At 37.8% G+C, this 25,445-nt stretch overlaps 1 protein-coding gene across 2 annotated transcripts in view; it reads right to left on the bottom strand.

Moving 5' to 3' along the window:
* The window catches only part of EPHA3 (EPH receptor A3), a 285,857-nt gene that overhangs the window by 161,036 nt on the left and 99,376 nt on the right, over window positions 1-25,445 (bottom strand). The window lies entirely within an intron of this gene.

Below are 25,445 nucleotides of genomic sequence, written 5' to 3' on the forward strand. Positions count from 1 at the left end.
AAAAAAAATCTGCTCCCAGAGTCTCCTTTTTCTCTTGCGGAGCCGATGTGTTAAAAAGAGACCTGTCTCAATAAGAGTCTTAAACTTGTCACAGCAGGAAGCAGTAAAGTGAAACATCATGTCATCGACTCAAGCCGGTAAACAAAGCACTTCCATGTCATAAATACACTGATGAGATCTAACATAGGACTTCACAGACAATCACCGGCTTTCTCTAGCGGACAAATGTGCAGAAGCCGTAAAAGAAATCACTATAGAACCTATAGATTCTATAGAACCATACGAGGCTGATAATATTGTATATATTGACATGCAATAGAGCTCGTAACAACAGAAAGTGAGACTAATTAATAGGAATGAGCGGGCAGCCTACATGCCAGATGTCTCCATTGTGCCATCCGGTTGGAGACTCTTAAAGGGGTGTTCTGGTTATGTTAATAAAGCTGAATCCCTGCTTAATGAAAAGTTATTAAGTTTTATGTCATGAGTGATTCAGTTCCTTGATATTTTTAGGATCTCTGCTTGTTGAATACTATCACAGACTAAGCCCTCAGCCCGACAAACGTTGTCTTTATACATGTATTAGCCAATCATTCGACGGATAACAAGCAGACTAATTCATTTCTAAGAGCTCGAGTTGGTTTTGACGGCCCTGTGTGTGAACCTACCGCCTAAGCTGTGGCTTGGGCAATATTTATTGCATGAATCGGCATGTGACAGACCAATGACGCATGGGCCGCAAGCAACGGACCGCGACTCTGTTGTTCGACAATGATTATATGCACAAGTGTGCCAAAACTGTATCCAGCGTGGATAAACTCCTATCAGCTAAACTGTCTGCTATGCACCATTTCAGAGTAACTAAACTCTACACATACCCCCATGTGTTTTTGATGGGGGGTACTGAACAATATGTTAGTCATACAAAAAAATAGAGGCCAAAAGTAATAGTTAAAGGACGTAAATCACCAAATTGACGGATTATAGACTAGTCCTACCCACATGCTCCTTTGGATCCCTGTGGTTTTAAAATTCTCTTATATAATTCAGAATGTCTGAAAAAAGGTTTACAATTTATGCAAATTAGTCAGAGGCTTTCAGGCTTACAGCACCTGAACGCTTTTGAGCTCCTCGGCTTATCGCTCGCCATCACTTACCCAGTCTTGCCTGGTCTCTGACGTCATTGGCTCTCTCCTGGGGTACCAGGAGCACTAGATGAGACTGGATGTGTGAATGGAGGTTCCGAGAGTCGCTCCAGTGACGTAAGTAGGAGCTCTTCAGATTAAACAGGTTGTCTGAAATCTACAAAAAAACTGCAATGTAGCCGGGAGAGGGCTGCTTGCAAAAATAAACACGTACTTACCTCTGTGGTCACTCCCAGTGTCCGGGCCATGCCCCTGTTTGTTTACAGGGGCACAGAACACCGGTCTGATATAGTGCTCGGATATGGTGACCCGAGGGGAAGGTTTTTTTAGGACAACCTCATAAATTTTTAACATTTCTTTTCTCTTTTTGGAAAAAAAATTCTAATGGTAGAAGTCCTTTAAACCAAGGCTGGATTTTGCATTTTGGAGTCCCAATGCTTACTCCATCCAAATGGCAGCATAGAGTCGCGTATGCTCTATGCTTTGTCATAACAATAAACTGTATTTACACCCTAAAGACACTGATACAGTTTAAAACAAACAGGAAAATGAAGGTCTTCATCATGTTCTTCCATGGTTCCCTAAACAGCCTGTCCAAATGAACCTGCATCCCATCACTGTGTAGGATGGTGTTCTGATCCAATACACTACTAAGGTAAATAGAAATAGTAAAATACAGTGTGAAACCATTACTAGGCTGATATATTTCAGCACACTACCATGACGAGAGAGAGGCTTATACAGTTTCATAATTAACCTTTATATTCTGCAGTTCTTTATAGATCGTGTATATCGCATAGATTGTGTACGTACCCCATGCATACACAAATAAAATAAGACATAACAGAGTAATAGCATGGTCAGATGAGACAATAAAAGTGAGGGCCCTGCTCCCAAGAGCTTACAATCTATGCTGTTATTATTAGACCACAAGGGATAGCTGGGCTGGATACAATTGTAACAGACTTGTAGGTTCTTTTCATATTCCCTAGCTGTACCATACTGCACTCCCTGCAAGCTTCAGGCTGTAGTAAATTTGCTACCACAGTAGTTTTACAAGAAAGGAAGCACAAATAGTAATTATAGATAAATTTATCAAAGTACCTGTGGTTAAAAATAGACATAAGGGGATATTTATCTTTTCTCTTTTTAGTTTTCTAGTTGTCTAGTTCCTTTTTTGTTTAGTGTCTTAGTCTTATTTGTCTTTGGTGGATTTTCCTTGGGTTAAATAGCACCTGTTCCTGTTAGTCTAACATCGCTCCCTAGTGTGGTGGATGTGACTTTTGCCCGCATCTTGAAGCCAAAAGACAGGTCACCGGCAGGTTTTTTTTTAGATAAAAATGTCTTTCCGAAAAAAAAAGAATTGCAGTCTGCAGAACTGTCCATTTGTCAAAATTTGCACAAATTTTGATGTTTCTAAATAAAGCATTTTAGATCCGAACTGTTTTTTTGTGCTGCATTTTTACATTGCTGTCTAGAATAAACTTTTTTTTACCTGAAATTTTTTTCAAGGTGATCAAGTTAGACAGGCCACTCAAACTTTTTTGGCAACTTTTGAAAAAGTCCCAGTTGGCGCATACATCTAACTTGAGTCTAAACAGCTGGATTTGTTAGATAAATAAAAAGAATCCATTGAAAAATAGAGATGCAGATGTGGAAAAGTCACAAAGAAATCTGCAACTTTTTTTGTTCTAACATTTAGAACAAATTTAGTGATAAAACTCCCCCATAGTTCCATCAAATCCAACATAACCAATAAGCCCATACAAAGGCAAAAATATCCAATATGCTATTATTTTTATATTATTATTGTTATTATTATTATTAGTATATTGTTATTATATTAATATTTTATTATTTTCTTGTTTTTATTAATATTGCAATTAGTACTATTATTGATCTTCTTCTTATTATTATTAACATATTATTGTGATTATTATATTACTTCTGTTATGTACTAAAAATCTTGTGTACTTTGTTGATCCGATAGTAGCAGCTAACAGATTACTGAACTGTATTCTCATATATATATTGAGAAAGGCTCCAGATGCAAGGAGCCAAAACGTAGCCTTGACACATGTGTGAATAAATGAGTATGTTTTTCTGATTTCCACAAATCTCGGAGTGTTGCCTTTTTTTGCTGTTCTATGGTTTGATGGACCTTGGTTCAGGTCCTGGGAATTGCACCCAAGTTCATAACTTTTCCTGAGTGCTGCCTCACCTCTTTGTATCTTTATATATATATATATATATATATACAGGCGGTCCCCTACTTAAGGACACCCAACTTACAGACAACCCATAGTTACAGACAGACCCCTCTGACCTCTGGTGAAGCTCTCTGGATGTTACTATAGTCCCAGGCTGCAATGATCAGCTGTAAGGTGTCTGTAATGAAGCTTTATTGATAATCCTTGGTCCCATTACAGCAAAAAATGTTTAAACTCCAATTGTCACTGGGGCCAAAAATTTTTTTGTCTGGATCTACAATTATAAAATATACAGTTTCAACTTACATACAAATTCAACTTGAGAACAAACCTCCGGACCCTATCTTGTACGTAACCCGGGGACTGCCTGTATTTATATTTATTGCATTGCTGTTTATTTGGTTTTTATATACTCTTAGTTTCTCTCCGTCTCTTTCAACCATACTTGGCCTCTCAAAGGGACTTCACTCTCTCTGACTCATTCTCCAACCTCCTTATGGATATTCCAGAGTATATAAGGATACTTTACACTTCAGAGGTCATAGTGAAGTCTGCCCTATCTCCATGCTATGGAAGTATATGGAGTAAATTAAGTCTTTGTCACCGAGGGGGAAAGAAAAAAAATATCTGTAACAAGAAACTTGAAAGGAAGGAAGTGCAAGAGGAAATTAAGTCAAAATTTCCAGCTTTAAAATTTTAATAAAAAAGACCATTAGCGATATGTTAGGAAGTAGCAGCTGATTGTTTATGATCTCCATTTCCTGTTACGGAGATTAAATGCAATAAATCAACAAATTACTATTTGTGTCGTGTGTATTAACAACTCGTGTAATGAAATGCATGTTTGGTAACTTTTATTTAATTGCACCTCAAGATGGTCCAAGTCTCGTAAATAGTCATCACATTGATTAAAAAAAAAGTTCTACTAATAAAACCCAGATGTAGCAGTTTGTCATTTGCACCGTATCATGTGTATATGTGCTTGATCTTTAATCAAAATGCAAAAGCAATAGAGTTCGAAAGAGTTAAATGTCAAATTTAGCTCGGCTACATCTGCACATGTAGACGTTCCCCTTCAGGCAGAGGAGCTGTTGTTATTTTAACTATGAACGCCACCCCGGCCCATCACACCTCAGTCACTGAAACCTGCCATAGTTGGTGGCTATGAAGAATCTCAGGGGACACAAAGCTGTCAATCAGGTCTATTTCTTTTAGGCAAGACCCCAAAAAGTCACGGCATGACAAACACCATCTTGATTGGCAGACCTGGGTCACCTTCTGAACTGCTTACATATACAAGGAGAGAGCGTGACAAAAATTGCACGTCAGCACTTGTAAAAACATTCACTGCACAACATACTGCATACCTACAAAGGAAGATACTTTATGATGTACTAGTGGAATCCTACCCGTAGTTGTGGTTCTGATAGGAATTATGCTTTAGTAGGAGTGGCATATCTCTAGTTGTGGATCTGCTACCGGTTATGGTCTGGCAGGACTAACCTTCCTCTTGTTGGAGCTCTGCTATAAGTTATAGTCAAGCAGGAGTAACTTACTTTGTGTTATTAATGTCTATAAATTATGGTCTAGCAGGAGTAACCTACTTGTAAGAGTGCTTCTTCTCTAAGTTATGGTCTTGTAGGAGTAACCTACCTCTTATTGGGGATCTACAATAAGTTATGGTCTAGTAGGAGTAACCTACCTCTTGTTGGGGATCTGCTATAAGTTATAGTCAAGCAGGAGTAACTTACTTTGTGTTATGAATGTCTATAAATTATGGTCTAGCAGGAGTAACCTACTTGTAAGAGTGGTTCTTCTGTAAGTTATGGTCTTGTAGGACTAACCTACCTCTTATTGGGGATCTACAATAAGTTATGGTCTAGTAGGAGTAACCTACCTCTTGTTGGGGATCTGCTATAAAATATGGTCTAGTAGGAGTCACCAAGCTCTTGTTGTAGCTCCTCTATAAGTTGTGGTCTACCATAGGCAACCTGCCTCTTGCTGTGACTTGGTTTTTAGTTATGGTCTAGCAGAAGTAAACGACTTGTATATGCATCTAGACAATAATGTTCTAGTAGGGGAAACCGACCCCATGTTGTCCTTGCATTCCCCAGCAAGTCTCTGACAAGGCACACCATTCCCAACTCCTATCCCTTTAAACCAGGTCTGTGCAGGATCTACCAAGGAATTTAGTTCTACATTTAGACAACTGCTTGTGCAATGGGAGACTATTTAAATACCTTTAATAGGAATACATGTATTGTACATTGAGAAATCTAAGCCTCTGGGCTGATTGTCAATACCTAAAAGGACCAAATACCTATAAGAAAAACTCTTAAACATATAATAACCTTTGGTTTAAGGGTGTGGGTGTCACACTAATCTCCCTTGACAAAAAATGATGGAGAACAAAGGGATTTTGAGGTATCGATGATGAACCTTTACCCTTCAGAAGAAATATAGTCTGTTCCAAGCTAAATACTCATGTAGGGGGTTCTAGTTATACAGATGTCAGTCAAATAGCTAATCAATAGAAATAATTCCTATAATCAAAACCCGAATAACTATCATACTTGAATGGCCAGTGGTGCCCGAATAACTATCATACTTGAATGGTCAGTGGTGCCCGAATAACTATCATACTTGAATGGTCAGTGGTGCCCGTGTGAGCACTGCATCTTCTTCAAAAAACTGCAGATGCAAATATTGGAGTCTTTTCAAAAAATGGATCAAGAGGTGGTGCTAGTGTTGGGCCTCCACCATTTTGCTAACCAATCCTAAGGACAGATTATTAATATTTAATATGGATAACCTCATCTGTAATTAAATGAGGTTCATAAAATGGGACATTTAGAGGCTTTAATACACTCACATTTTGGAGAGAGTCCTGGTTGTTGGACCTTCACTTGGTAAAGAAATTAAATTATGCTTTATGACATTGTTATATTAAATTATTAGAAAACAGTATAAAACAGGGACGGCTTAGGGCTGTGGAGATAACAACCACAGGTGGAGATAACAACCACAGGTACTTTGGAGGGCCAATTGACCACAAATGAAGACACCGCCTAGACGTTGTAGAAGATTTTGTATTATAGAGCAGAACTACAGTAACTACATTTTTTCCAGGTTTCCAACCACACACAATCATTGTATTAGTTGTAATTTCATTGACACATTAACAAATTTACACAATTGTATATCACTTCCAGATTGGACAATATTCATTCTCTAATGATAGAACACAGAGAGCTGCACAACGGTAGCCAAACGGTTACATGACCATTGTCAGAACCAGTTACATCAGTTTATATTTGTAGCGGTTCCAAGAAATATTGGCATGACCGGCTGGTATTTTTTACGCTCAAGTTACATTTTTCTGATGTTCTTTCAGTGTTTGCCTGGCGTTGCACTCCGTTATTTCTGGAACAATTGTTCTGTTCTTCTATGAGACCGGTTTACCAATAGGCACTGAGCCGGATGAACAGAACCATATTATATGATCTGTGAATGTACTAATTTGCTAACAATTCCTGTTACATTTTTCTAACAGAGACTACTGTAAAAGATGAGGACCTCATCTATTTTTCCATCCTGTTATGTGCTGCAATTCCTTTACACATACTAATATTAATGCATATATTATTTATTACATAATCATCATCAGAGCATGAACTTAATTACTATATGCTGCATTTATTTTTATTCCATTCTAGTTTCTCCTTTTTTCAAGTTTTTTTTTTAAACTTAAAGGGGGCATTCAAAAATCTCTTATTGATCACTTAACCTTGATTAATACTGGCAAAGATCAGATAGACTGGTGTTTGACAACTGCCTTCTTCCCATCAGCTGTTGATGGAGGGTAGTGAGTTTGATGAGCTTCGTGGCTTAATTTTCACTCTAAACAGCTGATTTTTGGGGGTCAGGTGTCAGATCCTAGCATTGTAATATTCATTAACTAGGATAGGTGGTTTAAAAAAAATACTTGCACCACCTTTTGCTAAAGTCTCTGTTTATAATTTGCTGATGCCTGTGTGCTGGTGGGTAAAGGCCTAGTAACCATTAATTCTTGCCCTATCCATAGATCCTACATGTAATCTGAATCCTATGTCAGTCTTGCTGGAAAGATTGTGAAGAATTGATAGGGCGAAAAGGTCAGACAAGACAGGTGTGTTGTTCAATGATGTCTTTTCGTTAAAGCAATAGGTGTTGGACAACGCCTTTTGGGAACCCACCATTCCCTTTGTTGGGTCCAAGTCACAACGCTTCAAAGTGGAACACCGCGAGTCGTAAAGGTTAAATGCATGTAACAATAGTAGTCGTGGAGACACACATCACTCCATTTCCGGGCCGGAATAACTCTTAAACCTTTAGCCCCTTCTCTGCTGGGGTCAGACAACATGGGAACTCACACCCAGTCTCTCTCCGAGACAACTTTTGTTACATGCGTTTAACCTTTACTCAAATACCCGGCCGATGATACAATTTGAAATGTCTCCAGAAGACACTGCAAGTTCCCCAATTTTAATTTTAATTATATATTAATATAACAAATTTCTCCTTATATGTACTAATAGTCTTTAGATTCATGTGTTAGATCTATTGCACTGTGTAAATCTCTATACTTATACTTGCTGGTAAGATGATATACAGCATAGTTTTCAGAGGGAGAGGAGGATGATAAAAAGCCAAAGTAAGAAGAGAAAGAAGACCTTTCCTCTGATGAGATATATCACAATATTTCTTGTGTTCACTTGTATTCTAAAAAAATGGTTTAACAATTACGTATATTTCTCTATTTTATTTGTAGTTCTACAAAAATAAATTTTTAAAATAAGATTTTTAGTTATTATTGGTTAAAACAGTGAAACAGGGATTTTACATGCAGGAACACTCTAAAGGGAGATAAGGTAACAGACCCTGGAGCAAATACCTTAAATCATCCACAGCCTTTATTATATCCCCCATTTGGCTTGACGACTCCCATGGATTTTTGTGACAGTTTTTTCAACAGAAAGTGAGCCACAAGTGTCTAGTTAAAAGATAAATAAGCGCCACTTCAGAAAAAAACAAATCTAAGTGGCGATCAATACTAAGACATTACATAGAAAAATAAATGGTTTTTGACATATGAGAAAAGCGCTCCACAAATGTTGTTTATTGTAGACAAGATGGGGAATGCCCTTGTGGTTCCCACCTGTTTTATTACAGGTCTCGCTAATTGTGTAACAAAACAGTAATAAGTGTTGGTATCATTCACACTTCACAGTTTGACGGGTCTGCTTCACATCACTGTCTGTCTGACCAATTTACTTGCAGTCACCGTTTTCACAAGTATGAGTTGTAGAACGATTCCTAGGTATTAGAGTTGTAGTTATTAGGAGGAACAATAAGAATTGTTTTTAAAAATTGGTAGCGTACAGCTTAGCAACTACACCAATGGATGGTTTGGTGATTTAGACTTTTGGGCTGTGGTCCAAAATTCTTTCATCATAGAACAGTCTACTATAGTCAAAACACTGGCAAATCATCAGTCCACATTTCCAAATCCAAATTGAAAATGTATCCAAAAATGAAACCCCTTTTGTATGAAGCATTTTAATATTCATGAAAAATTTCCAAAACTGTCACTTGAAAGGTAACCATTAATAGAAACCATCAACTATAGGCACAAAAGCTCAAAGGGGCGATTTAAGATAGACCATTGATCAGGGGCGTAATTTGATGGGGTGCAGAGGGGGTTTCAGTCGCAACTAGCTCGAAGAGACTTAGTAGCCCATAAGGTGTCAATTTCCCATATGAGAAGACTATCACTATAAACCATACATTATAGTCGGGGCCTGACACAAACTTTGCCCCTTGGCCCATCATCTTCAAGTTATGCCACTGCCATTGATGCATCTAATAAATCTTCAAAGTTATCTGGAGCTACATGTCCTTAGTCTCTCTCCTATGTTTTTGGTTATTTTACTTGTTATGGTCCCTCTAAAGTAGAAAGTTGTCAATGCTGATGCTTCACATGGCCACTCATTCCCCATGTAGTGACCAATGCATTTCTAACAGAATATTTCCCTTTATGATGTCCATATGGGGTGTATTTATAGACATATTTATCTTTTATGAGTGCTCCCACAAAGCTATTTCTGTGGGAACCCTTCTAATTCACAAAACTTCTCCATATGACAGAGCATGGGATCTATCGTTTTTTGATTTGCTGTCGCTTTAAACTGTATTGGCAGTCTGTGGATGCTGATACAATTTACAGCATTTTGGCAGGGTTAGCATGCCGCAACTCCTTTAAACTGACTGCATTTCTTATGACTGCTCCAGGAACATTGGCTACTTACCACCACATTGTAGGGCCTGCCTGATCTCCAGGGCCCCAAGTAATTGCTTACCTTGCTTTATGGAGAAGCCACCCATAGGTATAAAGAAAGGGTATATACATGTGAATTATTTAAACTGGGGCTTCCTCTTTTTTATTACTGCAATAGTCAATGGTACAAACATCCAGAGACCTTTAAAATGAGTCATATCCTACAAGAAGAACATGACTTGAGCATGAGGCAAATCCTTTGTCCAACTGTATGGCCGAGCTCAAGAGGAAAAAAATCTCCCATTTCAAGCAAGAAAATGAATTTGCAAGGTCAGATGGAACTGATAATATTTTAGATATATACAAATTTTTCACCATAATCTTTGGAGATGATGTAAGAGTATTGTGAGGATGTTACACTTGGTCAAATCCAAGTGGAGATTTACTTTAAGTCGTGTTGGAAGAGTAACAATGAAATTGAAAATGGGATTCTAAAGTGTAATCCAACACTGGAGATTACGCTGACGATCTTGCTTGACAGCACTTGAAAACCTTTAACTCCCTGACCCACACTCAACCCAATAAAATGTAAATTATGTTGTAGAGCTGTCAAGGTAATCTCTCACATTGTGTTATCTTGTACTGCAAAGTTAGTGGTTGGAAAAAGAGCATGAGTTCATATTAGAAATGGCTCCTTTTTATCTCTTCACCACATCTCCCAGACTCACTTCCACTTCTTCTTTCTGGATAGAACGCAACTTACTTGCCAAAATGTACAAATTTCAGCAGATGTTTCTATGAGAACTGCTGTCCACTTGCCAAGAACTGAACTGGCCCAAATATCTTTCCAATAAATCTGCCCTATGCTATAAAATTCCTGGACATGTTATTGGATGTGGTCCTTCCAAGATATAATGGCTCATTCTAGAAGAAGACAAAGCCTTCATGCGGATTAGACGTAAGGGCCATTAAACAAAGTATGCAATCTTAGGCTAGGATTGTATTCATATGTCAGTGCGTATAAAGCAGACGCTGAGTGTAACTCCCATAGTCAGCTTTAACATTCAGCGCAAACAGTGTCAGCTGTTAGAGGGTAAGAATAGGACGCATGCTTTGCATTAAAATTCAGAAATGTCTTAAGAGATTAAGGTCCTGACTGTAAAACCCAGAGCAGTCTGTAGACCGTTCACATCTGTTTGTGGTCTTGCTCATTTGTGGTCAGCGGTCGTCATTTTTCAGGAGATAACCGGAAAACTGATAGTATCATTGTACAAGAACAACTGAAGATGTCAAAAGTCATACGCGGGATAGATGTAAACGGGAGAATTACTCTAACATCCTTGGAAAATTTATTATTTATTTCCATTACAACACCATTGTGATGTATTGCAGGACGATATGAGCCTTGACTCGGAAGATGGATGAAACTTTCTATGGATACTGTTAACCCTATCAGTTTCTAATTAAGGTGGTTGTCTATCCAAGACCACCCCTTGTCCATATATTCATAAATCATGTAGGAAGGTCCCTTTATTTAATCCTTCCTATCCCTCTTTATATAAGAGAAGATCCGATTCTGGTTGAGTCATAGTTTCATAGTTTCTACGGTTGAAAAAAGACACTTGTCCATCAAGTTCAACCAAGGAAGGGAAGGGATTGGATGAGGAAGGGATTTAGGGGAAACAATTCTATATAACATAACCATCAATGTTATTTAGGTGTAAAAAGGCATCTAGACCCTTCTTGAAGCTATCCGCTGTCCCTGCTGTGACCAGCGCCTGAGGCAGGCTATTCCACAGATTGACCGTTCTCATAGTAAAAAAGCCCTGTCGCCTCCGGTGATTAAACCTTGATTTCTCCAAACGGAGACAGTGCCCCCTCGTCTTTTGATTTGATCTAATCTGAAACAACTTACCACCATATTTTTTGTATGGACCATTCATATATTTAAATAAATTAATCATGTCCCCTCGTAGTCGTCTCTTTTCCAGACTAAATAAATCTAGTTGTTTTATTCTTTCCTCATAACTGAGACCCTCCATACCCCTTATCATTTTTGTGGCTCTACGTTGAACCCTCTCCAGCTCCAGGGCATCCTTTTTATGGACCGGTGCCCAGAACTGGACAGCATATTCCAGGTGTGGCCGAACCAGTGCCTTGTATAGTGGTAATATTACATCCCTATCACGAGAGTCCATACCACTTTTGATACATGACAAGATCCTACTGGCTTTAGAGGCAGCTGATTGACATTGCATGCTGTTATTCAATTTATGATCTACTAGTACCCCCAGGTCCTTCTCAACAAGGGACTCTCCCAGATTTACTCCCCCAAGGACATATTTTGCCTTTGGATTATTGGCCCCCAGGTGCATAACCTTACATGTATCCACATTAAACCTCATTTGCCAAGTGGATGACCAAACATTCAGTTTGTCCAAGTCACCCTGCAGCCTATGAACATCCTCCATAGTCAAGCCATGTAAACATTGCATTTTCAGAGTTTACTGGGTTCTTCCTGGTGACTTCTATCTAAAAGTGGTTGTAACTGATTAAACAACACCTTGGGGGGAGATTTATGACCATGCTGTCAAGTTTCTTGTACTACTTCTGGAGACTTTTTTGTCCCATTTGAGACTTTTGTTTTTAGACTTTTTTTGGCTTCAAAAGGAAATAAACCATTTTAAAAACCAGCAAACCATTTGAGGATACTCACCTGCACTCATCTTCATCCCAATGACACGCCTAGAAAAGAAAGTTATAATTGGCAGCAGAGAGCACGGGGACAAGATGTCCGGCGCTCCGGGCTGCTAATTATGCAAGCCCCATAACTCCCTCTGAATGGGAAAGGGAGATAACATCACTCTAGAGGGAGGTGTGGTGGTGTGGATAATTAGCAGCCCCGTGCTGCTTTTTATAACTTTCTTTTCTAGATGATCCCTGAGGAGGACAGCACCAGGATCGGAATGAGGAGGAGCAACCGTTTTTTTAAATGGTTGATTTCCTTTAAGCTCTATTTTTCATATTCAGTTCTGTTATTATGTTAGACAAGCAGGAAGCACAGGATGAACAAATTGATGCTCACAGGTGATGAACAGTAACAGTAATATAATGTATTTTTTAAAATAAAATATAGGATGGTTACACTGTAATTACTATCCATATGTAGCACCGATCTATGGAAAACAATTACTATACCTATACCAACACTATTGAGATATAGGTTAACAATAAATAGGGTAATCAATAAAAAAAGGAAATTCTATAATTCTATAATTCAGTGAAAGTCGTATGTCTCTTTAAAATCAGAAGAGCCAACATAGATATGTATTTATGGGGTAATTCTAAAGATTTCTATATCAGCTAAAGTAATTGAGAATACACCTCTCAAATCGTCTTTCCATAACCATATCTGATATATTGATTCTAGAGGCAGAAAAAAAGCTTTTTCTTTTCTAATAAACTCTTCTGGGAATAGAACTCGAGAATTCTTGAGACATGCTTGAAAAACAGCTCCCCAGAATAATTGCTGGTACCTGTCATCTCATTATTAGGATCAGATTACAGCTAAATCTCCAACTGCTGGGTTTTATTTCCTGGCAAAACTTAAGAGAATTCAAGATATTTCAGAAACTCAAAAATACAATAAAGAAGGAATAGATACCCTTGTCTAATTGTCCCCTCCCCCGCCATCATGTTCCAGAAATACTGTACAGTAATACTTATTACAGACGGGTGCGTATGTGCGCCGGGAAAGGAGGGTGATCGGAATTTACCTCTTATCATGTCACATACATTTTGGTGATTTTCTAGGTACTAATGGGCAGGTGTAACCACAATCATTTCCAACTAGGTTAACTCACAAACCCCCATTCATTCTACGACAGGTCATATTTTAAGAAACTTTGTCAGGTCTCCTCTGCTGCATTTAGCAATTAGCTGCAGACCTTATGGGTAAAGCCTTCGGGTCCTGCTTTCCCACCCACACACGCTGACTTATTTTTGTATTAATTTGTATTCAATGTGAGTTGTCAATCAATGTGTGTGGGAGGGGAAAACTTACAAAAAAAACAATCTCCAAAGTTTTATATAAATGAGATAAGAAGAGTCATATTTTGCCTGGGATAGTCAAGTTTAAGGAACCCCCAATCCATGCTTATCACACATAATCGCAGCCATGGGAGTTTTAAAACATGAATTTATGTATGTTATGTAACCTGCACCCCACATGTGTTTATTCTAATATCCCGATTCCCTAAATATTTTTCTCTTCTGTGACCTTTGCTAGTAGTATACTTGGAAGAAAAAAATATTACCCCAGTTATAGTCACAGGATCTTCGGTAGGCAGGTGCGGGTCCATGTTCCAAACTTCAACTGGAAACTTGTGCTTGCCGTTCTGGCTCACACCTGCCGGTAACATCTGCAATGAGTTTAGGTAGAAATCAACCTTGAATCGGTTGATGTTGGTGGCACACAGGCATGTGCAGGCTTTGCGTTGGCATTTCAAGGGCAAACACGTAATTGACGCTAGCACCAATCACAGGTTTTAGAGTTAGGTTCAGGATTGTTACCTGAAACGAATCTTTAATCAATGTTTGGCCAAACACCCTCCAAACCTGATTGGGTAAGCTCATCAATAATCTTTGGACCTCTATTGAATATGACAACATGGGTCCACTGATCTACAAACCGATATGAATGGTTTTACATTAGTTTTGTATTTACTCTTTGTTTTAGTTAAAAAAAAAAGTGCATCAAGATGACTGATTGTGCTAAAAAATCCTCAGTTCGTGATACATTGTTCTGTACCCATAAAAAAAGCAAGAATATTCCCTCCAGGTGATGAGAATATGTGATCATCAAGATGTTACTTTATCACATTATTTTAGCATCTCAGAAATTTGTCACTTAAAAAGGGAGATTTCACAGGAACTTGTCAAATGTAAAAAAGTGCTACTTTTAACTTGTTTACCTTCTAAATGCCACAAAGTGATAAATAATGAGTTTAAAATAATTTATTTTAATTCCATTCACCTTTTTTTATTGACTCCTTTCTAAAAATGTAAATGTAATTTACCTAATGATTACATGAGAATATATAAATTTTATTCCTGCATCCAGAATTCCACTGCTGGGAGATATGACCACAAGAGAAGACTAGAAGCCTACAACATTGGACATCAATCAAGCAGCCATGTCCTCCTCAAACTGGTCACTATATCCACTTTTTTCCAATTAGGAGATAACACTGACTAATACAAGAGAAGACAGTGCTTAACTATTCACCCAACAGCCTGGGTGCCCCTTTCAAGCCTATTATATCATGAAAATTCCTTCTACATGTGTCATGCAAGCGGAATTCTAGCTAATGCCCACCCATCTATCAACATACAACATCCAAACAAAGAAAAGGTCTCGTAAAATGTTATCACAGTGAAGAGAGTCATGGACATAAATTATGATGATCCTTATGCATCTACGTAAACCTCAAATTAGAAACCTCAAATTTCCTTAAAAAATTATACATTGAATGTTTCAATTTATTTACACAGTTAGACCTTATTTTAGTAATTGTATTAGAGATTTTTATTTATCCCCTTTTTAAAAATCAGGGGAACATGATATTAGGGATTTAACAGGCAGACTCAAACTGACCATAGGTTTCTGCTCAGATCATTTCGTATGATAGAAATTTATAGATGGATAAAAATCTACAAAAAAATATATCCACATTACAGCCCACTGAAACCTTTCTTTCCAAATTTGGGATATGGTTTATTGTTCTGTTTAGGATAAATGGGACTTATTAAAGAATCAGTTTGTTTACATATTAAAGAATCATAAAAGCAGAATGTGATATGAAAGTGTCTACACTAATAAGTGTATATAAATAAATAATTTAATAATAAATAAATAATAAAACTTCCACTCAGTGGGGGGGGGGGCATTTATCTTTTCTTTTCTTCCTTTTTTTCTTTTTTGTGCCTTTTTTGGGCACATAGCAATTTTTGCTTTTTTTTTTGGGGGGGGGGGGGGGAGCTTTTTGAAATATGCACTAAAGACCGCCAGGCATTAGTTTATCCTGAGTAGGACACAATTATCTTCTATTCCAGATCTTTTCTCATCTTTTCATATTATCTAAAATTTGCAACATTTTTTGGCACAAAAAACTCCAGCAGAACCCATACTTAAGGAAAACTTAGAAAATGGGAAGAAATGAGCAACATTTTTGAGACATTTCATAAGAAAGTTGCAAAAACTTTTTTCAAAGTAGACAAATTTAACATAAGCTAATAGACAAAATAATAAATGAGAAGGTGCTCAGAGGTAACAAAAAAAAGCTAAAACTAAAAACTAGCAACAAAACACAGAGAATAAATAAATTATTCCCCGTGTGTACTTTGTAGCTAAATTGTTTCTAAAGGAGAAAAAATGTCCTAATCCCCACCCATTTTATAGTCTACCACTTAATATTTGAATGCAACATACCAGGGCTGATACATGAGATTTAAATTTAAAAAAAAAAAAAAATTATATATATATATTTTTTTTTTTCTATATATATATAGAACAGTTTGAAAAACTGTAAAAACTTAATTTTTTTGCATGAAAAATAATTAATATTATCAAAATCATATATTTTATTATCAAGTTTGTATATCTCATTTTTGTTACATGTTTATGCCTGTTCCAGATTTTTTTTTATTTAATCTGGTTGTACATGACAAATAAGAAACCATCACAAATGTCTCTTCCCAGAAATCTTCCAAATAATAAATTGTACTAAAAGCAAAAATTTCGATGGAAAAGGAGCATAAGGAAAGGAGAGCCCGGGAAGATTGATTACCGAGCCACAATGTAAAACGAGAGGAAAAGTTCCAGCAAACTCGGTGTGGCTCGATATACTTGATATCTATTTCCTAATTATTTAGCTGTCTGCCATCATCTTGTTTTGATAACATCCTTCAGGACAAGAAATAGGAGCACATATGTGAATTGTTTGTACTCAAACCATCTTTCAAGATGGCTCTTGATTTGAGAGTATTTTCCTCAAATGTTATCAAAACTTACACTTCCCTGTACAATCGCTCCCCATGAAAGTCTCGTACCAGCTGTCACCATTGAAATACAAGCCCTTATTAGCCTGAAAAACTTTGCCAGCGAAACTAACTAGAGACTTTCCAATAACTATAAACACTCAGGCGAGTGTAAAGGAGAAGGGGAAAATGACAGAACTGTACGTGGGACAGAAAACCGCTGTTAACAATACCGTTGCTGTGTCGAAATGAGAACCACGCTTTCTCAGTAGAAACCCTTTAGCCTGGGAGGGGTGGGGGGGGACTTCGAAAGATGTAAAAACATTAAAATGTAAGAGGTTAAGGAAATGTCAGCGGGATCCCTCCAGAGTTTTTAATATGCATACCATTAGATGTTTGTGTAGGACACTTACCAATAGACGTGTCTGAAATTAATGTCACGGTGCTGATGTTTATTTTGTTAATTTAAGTCAGCCATTGGGGAAAAGGGTTATATTTATATTAATTTATCATAATTTATCATATCACCCAGAGGTGAAGTATTATGCTCCGGGGACCGTGTGCCAAATCTGAAACCGCCCTCCCCCTTCAACAAGCACATACTATTACTTAACACATATGTACACTTAAGGAGTATTTTCACAAAAATGTTTATGTCAGATCATAGAGAAAAAGTTTGGCAATCATGTTTCTGTAGATGGGTTTTTCAGGATCTGATAAAATTTGCTCAGAGGGATAAGAAATTGACTAGAAAAAGAAAAGGCCAGGCATTGACCAGTTATATCACTCAGCCATCCCCGTATTGGTTTTCTTTTGCTCTCTGTTGATACTTAGAGTTCTCTTTTCGGAAATATAAGAAAGTTACCCAAATGAAGCAGAAACGACTGTACATGTAATATCTTTTTGGGAAAATTTTGGGCTTTGTTGATAAAACTATGATCCTTTGATCAACAACATGATAAGGCTATATTCACACTGCCGTTGCCCGCCTGAACCGTACCGTAGCGGGCAACGGCAGTGCACGGGGAGAGGAGGAGGAGGTGAGCGCAGCTCACCCCCGCCCCTCTCCATAGAGATACATGGCGCACGGCGCCGTATTACGGGAAAAGATAGGACAGGTCCTATCTTTTTCCCGGGTACGGAGCGGTATGGTGCCACACGTGTGCTGCACCGTACCGCTCCTGTACGATGCCGTGCGCCCATTGCTGTCTATGGAGGACGTATATCGGCCGTATATACGTCGGCCGTATATACGTCCTCCATACGGTAGTGTGAATGTAGCCTAAGTTTGATTCAGTAATACAGTGCGGGGGTGTTGCAGAACTATTCTGGATAGGGTGGATTTACCCATATATTAACCAAAGAAAAAAAGGGATGCGTATACAATACCTTATAAATTGCAAATTTTATTTATACGAATTTATTTACCAAGAATGAGTTAAAATAGACAAACAACAGATATTGGAGCAACATGCACATGGCCCGAGTGTAAACAATAAAGTATCATGATAAGTATATCCAGCAAAAATATGGTGGAGGAGTAGTACTAGACTCTCTCACACTAGTAAGGCTGTATCAAATATGAGGTAAAAAAAGGGGGGAGATGGCTATAGACCAAAATACCCAAAAGTGTACAATGACCAACAACCTAAACCAGCAAGGGATACACAATGCAAATACACATACAAACAAAGGACCAAGACAAAGGGAACCCCGACACGTGTTTCGCCAAAACACTGGCTTCTTCAGGGGGAGTGCACTCCTCTTTTGGGTATTTTGGTCTATAGCCATCTCCCTCCTTTTTTACCTCATATTTGATACCACCTTACTAGCTTGAGAGAGTCTAGTACTACTCCTCCACCGTATTTTTGCTGGATAAACTAATCATGATACTTTATTGTTTACACTCGGGCCATGTGCAATGATGTTATTTCTGTATGTTGCTCCAATTTCTGTTGTTTGTCTATTTTAACTCATTCTTGGTAAATAAAATTGTATTTATAAAATTTGCAATTTATAAGGTATTGTATACGCATCCCTTTTTTTCTTTGGGTAATATTTAGGAAGAGTGGGGGGGTCGGTGTATTGCCCCACACCTCCCCTCCCTATTGTTCTTTGTGTGTGGATTTACCCATGTAAATACTTGGGGCCTTAAGAAAAAAAGGGGAAAGCAATGAATACTTCCAGGACACCAATAACATTTACGGCACCCTCAACATAATATGGCTTCAGCCCCCACAATTACTAAATCAACCCCATGTAAGGTGGGCTTAGAAATTATGGTCAATAATATCCAATCTAGTCCCATAGACTAATTTTGTCCTAAATAAATTTGCAGCCTGTATGAAGCCATAATGGTTTAGTTTTTAAATATAATTTATATATATTAGAAAAAGACAATGGTTGTGGTTTATGTCCCACCTATTGTAAGTAGGTCATAAAAAAGCTACATACTAAAAGTCATTATTATTAAGAAAACCATTAATCTAATATAAGTGAGTGACCTGTGTTATTGTACATGTTTATCTCATATTTGTGGTAAGTTATGTATATTGGACTGTAATTGGATAAATCATTATTATTTTTTTATTATTAATCTTTTTACACGTTCTATGCCCCGAGTCCACAGTCTATTCAGAAGGACAATCAAATCAATACTTGCTTATTAACAAAGTTCAGATTTTCTTCTCTTAAAGACAAGTTTGGGCAGTGAGCAAGCTGTTAAGTACGCTGACCGGTATCAAAGGAAAAAAAGAATGTAATCAAATGAACTAATTTGTCCCTGTGCAATGTGCAAAGCAAATGGCATGGAGAGAAAATTGAGAGCACCTCGAATTAAATGTAGGACAAGTTCCAGCTTGCATTAGACCCCAATGTTTTTCTATGCATAAGCAGGCGTACAATGTCAACTCAACTTCCTTGATCAGACATAATATCCTGCTGAGCTCTTGTAGTGGACCAGATGAATGCAAAACACGCAACTATATTGTTATTTTTTACACGGTGCCTTAACATCACTGGAATGAGCAAATATACCGAGAAGAAAGAGCACAATTGTTCCGGAAAAATGAAGTCACTTCATGTATAGTTCAGTGTTACAAGTAACTGAGGACTGGCTACATTTCTTGTGAATCATCCCATAAAGTGATAACAGAACAAAGCCGGGATGAAAGCTATAGCCCTTTTACCCGTCTATTAACAGGGGACAGAGGAGATTTATGTATTCGTCAGGGTCACTTTCACATTCTTGCTTTTATTTAGTAAGGGCACATCAATGACTTTAGTTATCCAGGTGAAATTTATGCTGTTTCGATAAAAGGAGTATTCCGGTGTTCATCAGGATCGCCAATTTCCGACACTCAATGGGCATAAGTCTATTTGATGGCAGTCCTACGCTATTATCTTTATGAAGGGATAGGTAATAGGAAGGACAGATGGGGCAGATGTTTTGGGACCTAACCAACTGAGGCGTCTGATTGAGCCAGTGGCGTAACTACCGCCGTAGCAACCGTAGCAGCTGCTACGGGGCCCTTGAGGTTCAGGGGCCCGGGGATGCACGGACCCTGTGTGCAGTGCTTTGCCAAGTGGTCCGTGAATACACTGCTGGGTGCCTGGCAGATGTGTCCCCGGGCCCCTCCTCTCGGTCCCGGCTTCCGCCCACCTGTCTCCTGGCCCACCCACCTCTCATGGATCACTGACCTGAAACTCCCATTTGCCACCTCCCTGACCCGCCCGCCTGCGTCCCACCAGCCGCCTCCCACCTCCCTTACCTGTCCGCCGGCACACGTGACCGCGGCCCGCCTACCCCCTGCATAGCGGCACAGCTGGCCGATTACACACGGCACAGTTGACAACCACCTGACCACGCCCCCCATCCTCCCGCCCGATGAACAGCCCCTCTTCCCCTCCCGCCCGGGAAACGAACCCCCCCCTCCCGCCCGCCCCCCGGTCCTCCCGCCCCCCCCCGGCCCGAGCGCCCCCCCCCCGGCCCGAGCGCACCCCCCCCTCCTGCCCGAACACCCGCCCGCACAACCACCGGAACACCCACCTGAAGACACAGCCGGGTGATCACCCAAACATCCTAAAAGGTAAGTATACACTTATGTATTTATCTGTGTATATGTATATATTGTATATATATGTATATACTGTGTATATTGTGTATATATGTATATACTGTGTATACTGTGTATATACTGTGTATACTGTGTATATATGTATATACTGTGTATACTGTGTATAAATGTGTATTCTGTGTATATATGTATATACTGTGTATACTGTGTATATACTGTGTATACTGTGTATATATGTATATACTGTGTATACTGTGTATATATGTGTATTCTGTGTATATATGTATATACTATGTATATTGTGTGTATATATGTGTATACTGTGTATATATGTATATGCTGTGTATACTGTGTATATATGTATATGCTGTGTATACTGTGTATATATGTATATGCTGTGTATACTGTGTATATATGTATATGCTGTGTATACTGTGTATATATGTATATGCTGTGTATACTGTGTATATATATGTATATGCTGTGTATACTGTGTATATATATGTATATGCTGTGTATACTGTGTATATATGTATATGCTGTGTATACTGTGTATATATGTATATGCTGTGTATATATGTATATGCTGTGTATATTGTGTATATATGTATATGCTGTGTATATTGTGTATATATGTGTATACTGTGTATATATGTATATACTATGTATATTGTGTATATATGTATATACTATGTATATTGTGTATATATGTGTATATTGTGTATATTGTGTATATATGTATATATGTGTATACTGTGTATATACTGTGTATATTGTGTGTATATATGTATATACAGTGTATATATGTATATATGTGTATTCTGTGTGTATATATGTATATGCTGTGTATATACTATGTATATTGTGTATATATGTATATTCTATGTATATTGTGTATATATGTGTATACTGTGTATATATGTATATATGTGTATATTGTGTATATATGTATATGCTGTGTATATTGTGTATATATGTATATGCTGTGTATATTGTGTATATATGTGTATATTGTGTATATATGTGTATACTGTGTATATATGTATATACTATGTATATTGTGTATATATGTGTATACTGTGTATATATGTATATGCTGTGTATATTGTGTATATATGTATATGCTGTGTATATTGTGTATATATGTGTATACTGTGTATATATGTATATACTATGTATATTGTGTATATATGTGTATACTGTGTATATATGTATATTGTGTATATATGTATATACTGTGTATATATGTATATATGTGTATTCTGTGTGTATATATGTATATATGTATATATGTGTATATTGTGTATATATGTATATATGTATATACTGTGTATATATGTATATATGTGTATTCTGTGTGTATATATGTATATATGTGTATATTGTGTATATATGTATATATGTATATACTGTGTATATATGTATATATGTGTATACTGTGTATATTGTGTATATATGTATATATGTGTATACTGTGTATATATGTATATACTGTGTTTTTGTATACACTGTGCTTATAGTATGTATGTATATGCTCTATATACTGAATATAGTATACGAGTGTAGAACTTTATGTGTATATAAGTATATTAAGGTGTGTATATATGAGTGTATAAATTTGTGTAATTGTATAAACATGTCTGTATAGGGTTACATTCACAAGAACATATGAGGAATGTATATCTGACTGCAAATTTGCTGCCGGATATACTTCCACCATAGGCTTCTATACGCCTGGGCTCGGTACGGTGAGCACAACGAGTACTCACTGTTTCGAGCTGTGGCCGCAACAGAGAGAGTGCGTGCTCTATCTATGGCCATAAGAATGACCATGTGGCTCTATTCTCTATGGAGAGGGGAGGGGTGAGCCACTATCGCCTCTCCTCCTCTCCAGCGTGCCAGACTTGTGCCTGCCAGGCTATAGCCGGGCGGGCACACGTTTATGTGAATGCAGCCTACATATGTATATTTTTTTAAGGGGAAGGGGGGCCCCATGCAGAAATCTGCTATGGGGCCCAGCCTCTCCTAGTTACGCCACTGGATTGAGCCTTCACTTTCCGCCCCCAATGTTTTTTTCTTCTATGTTATTTTTTTAATCTATCACCATTAAATCCAATCTCTACTTGTCTACTAGAGATATAACTATAAAGTTCATAATTTTTAGCATGCAACTAAAAAGAATAAAAAGAGGAAGAGTTTTTAAGAATCATCTGCTGTCTCAGCAAATCAGCATTACTAAAGCAGTTACTGTGATGCTGGTTGGCAAAGAGCAATTGATTGACTGTCCTTTTCAGGTGAATGCCGGTCAGAAAATAGTGACTCCAATATTTCATGTTTTGTGCACCGGTTTTCTGATATACAAGGTATAAAAAAGTTAAAGGATCTGGACATATGCCATGGATTTAAAAAACTTGAGTGGGGTGGAAGGTAGGCTAAGAGTGAAAGGTCCTTGTTAGCCAAATTTACAATAACCCGTGGCAAAAAAATGGCACAGATTATGGCTGTAATCAACTGCATGTAGGACCTGGCACAGATTTCAGTTTTGGATTACTGAGAGGTGGAAACTTCTTAGTAGTTACAGCGTGCCAGACGCCAGGTGCACACCAGGAAATCAGCAAGTTAAGAAAACAAAAAACAGCTACGGATACTCACCCCAGCTCCTCTTCATCCTGATCTCACCGCTGTCCTTTGCTAAGCTTGACACACAGGGATCACCTAGAAAAGAAACTTAGCAGCAGGCAGCACGGGGATAAGATGACTAGCGCTTCGGGCTGCTGATTATGCACGCCCCTTCCTCTCCCAGCATGGTGATGTCACTTAAGAGGGAGGTGATGGGAGAGGGAGGTGGTGAGGGTGTGCGTAATTAGCAGCCCGGAGCGCAGGACATCTTGTCCCCCTACTTCAAGCTGCTAATAAGTTTCTTTTCCAATTTTTTTTTTCTAGGCGTGTCAAGCTTAATGAAAGACAGTGCCAGGATCAAGAGGAAGAGGAGCGGAGGTAAGTATCTTTAGCTGTATTTAGTTTTTTAACTGGTTGATTTGCTTTAATATCTGCCTCAATATTTAGCAACACTTAGCATACACCAGTTTAATCCATTTGGGTGGTGGATGTCCTAACAATGTCTTTTTCATGCCATAACAGTGGCCAGTGAAATATTTATATGTATGTGTGTGTGAATGAAAATATGTTATGTGCATAAAATATGATGACACATAAATGACTATTTTATATTATACTGTAGGTTACTGCAGTTTCCATCAGTCAAAATGATATGTTATTAAGATTCTGCATCTGGAATGGCATTCATCATCATTTACAGCTTTACATAAAATACATTTCACATCTGTGGGGAAACAAATTCTGATCTGATTTCTACAAAAACAAGCACTAAAAACCTAAGGTAGATTCAGGTTGCTGAACTTGCTGACCTTACGATAGACAGGAAGCTGCATCTGGGTTAATTGAGACCTTCCCATTGATGAGGTAACCTACAACGTTTTCAGTGTCAGTAAAGCATGGCTGTTATTAATGTCTTCCTATTTACTCAACAAAAGTTACCGTAATTACATTACTATCTAAACATGTAATCAGATGAAAAACTAGGATGTCTCCAAATGTGCCGGAACCGGCAATGTGAGAACTCATAGTATGAAGAGGATAAAGAACATATAGATTATAAATATATACAGTAACAATCCAAATGAAATGAAAATTTTCAAAAAACATTACATTTGTTGCATTAAAAATAAATATATATATTTTCAGAAATAGAATAGGTTGTTTTATTGCTTATATTCGAAATGTACATAAAATGTCCCATGTTGTAATCTGAATAAATACCACTCGGTTTTGGCTGTTGTACATGTTGGATATAAAATGTGACCACAAACAATTTTACCTACTTTAAGTGGTTTTGATACATTTTGCGGTAGAATGTACCATTAAAAATGTTGTAGATGTTGCTAAGGTATATAATTTTTTTATATCATTTTATGTTTGGACGTGGGATTGGTCCGTGACTGTGGGGCAGCTCCTAATAGGGTTTAGTGTGCAACCCAGTATATATTTTTTACATTTTTATATCATATCTAGCTATCTAGAAAAAAAAAAGTTTACAACAGCACAGCATGTGGGAACCCTCAATAAAGGGAGGTGCAAAGCCTCTAGGTTCTGGCCCGAACCAATGTATTCATCCATAGACACAAGGCAGATTTAAATTCAAGTGAAACTGGAGAACTTTATTCTATCTTTGACGTTTAGGTGGATAACTGCTTGAGAAAACTTTGTACAAGGAATGAAGTTTCCCTGTTTCACTTGAATTTGGATCTGGGGTGTTGCCTTCTTTCTCTATCAATCTATCTAGAAGGATAAAGTCCAAGTCGGCACAGTGTTGAAACTCCTAAAAGGATGGGTGCAACGCCAACAGGTCCAGGCCTCCAAATATACAAGAATAAATAAGTAGGCACTACTCCGGGTTTCAAGTAGAAAAAAATGGGTAAAATGTTTTGAAAGTGCGGCAACGTTTCGGGGTTAACCACCTTTGTCAAGCTTGACAAAAGTCTTTGGCAACGAAAAACTGTCGTACAGTAAATTTACCTAAATTACACTAGGAACCTGGAGTGCTTCCTACAATCTATCTATCTATCTTTCTATCTATCTA

This window comes from Engystomops pustulosus, chromosome 2, assembly GCF_040894005.1.
Source record: "Engystomops pustulosus chromosome 2, aEngPut4.maternal, whole genome shotgun sequence".
Classification (NCBI taxonomy): Eukaryota; Metazoa; Chordata; class Amphibia; order Anura; family Leptodactylidae; genus Engystomops; species Engystomops pustulosus.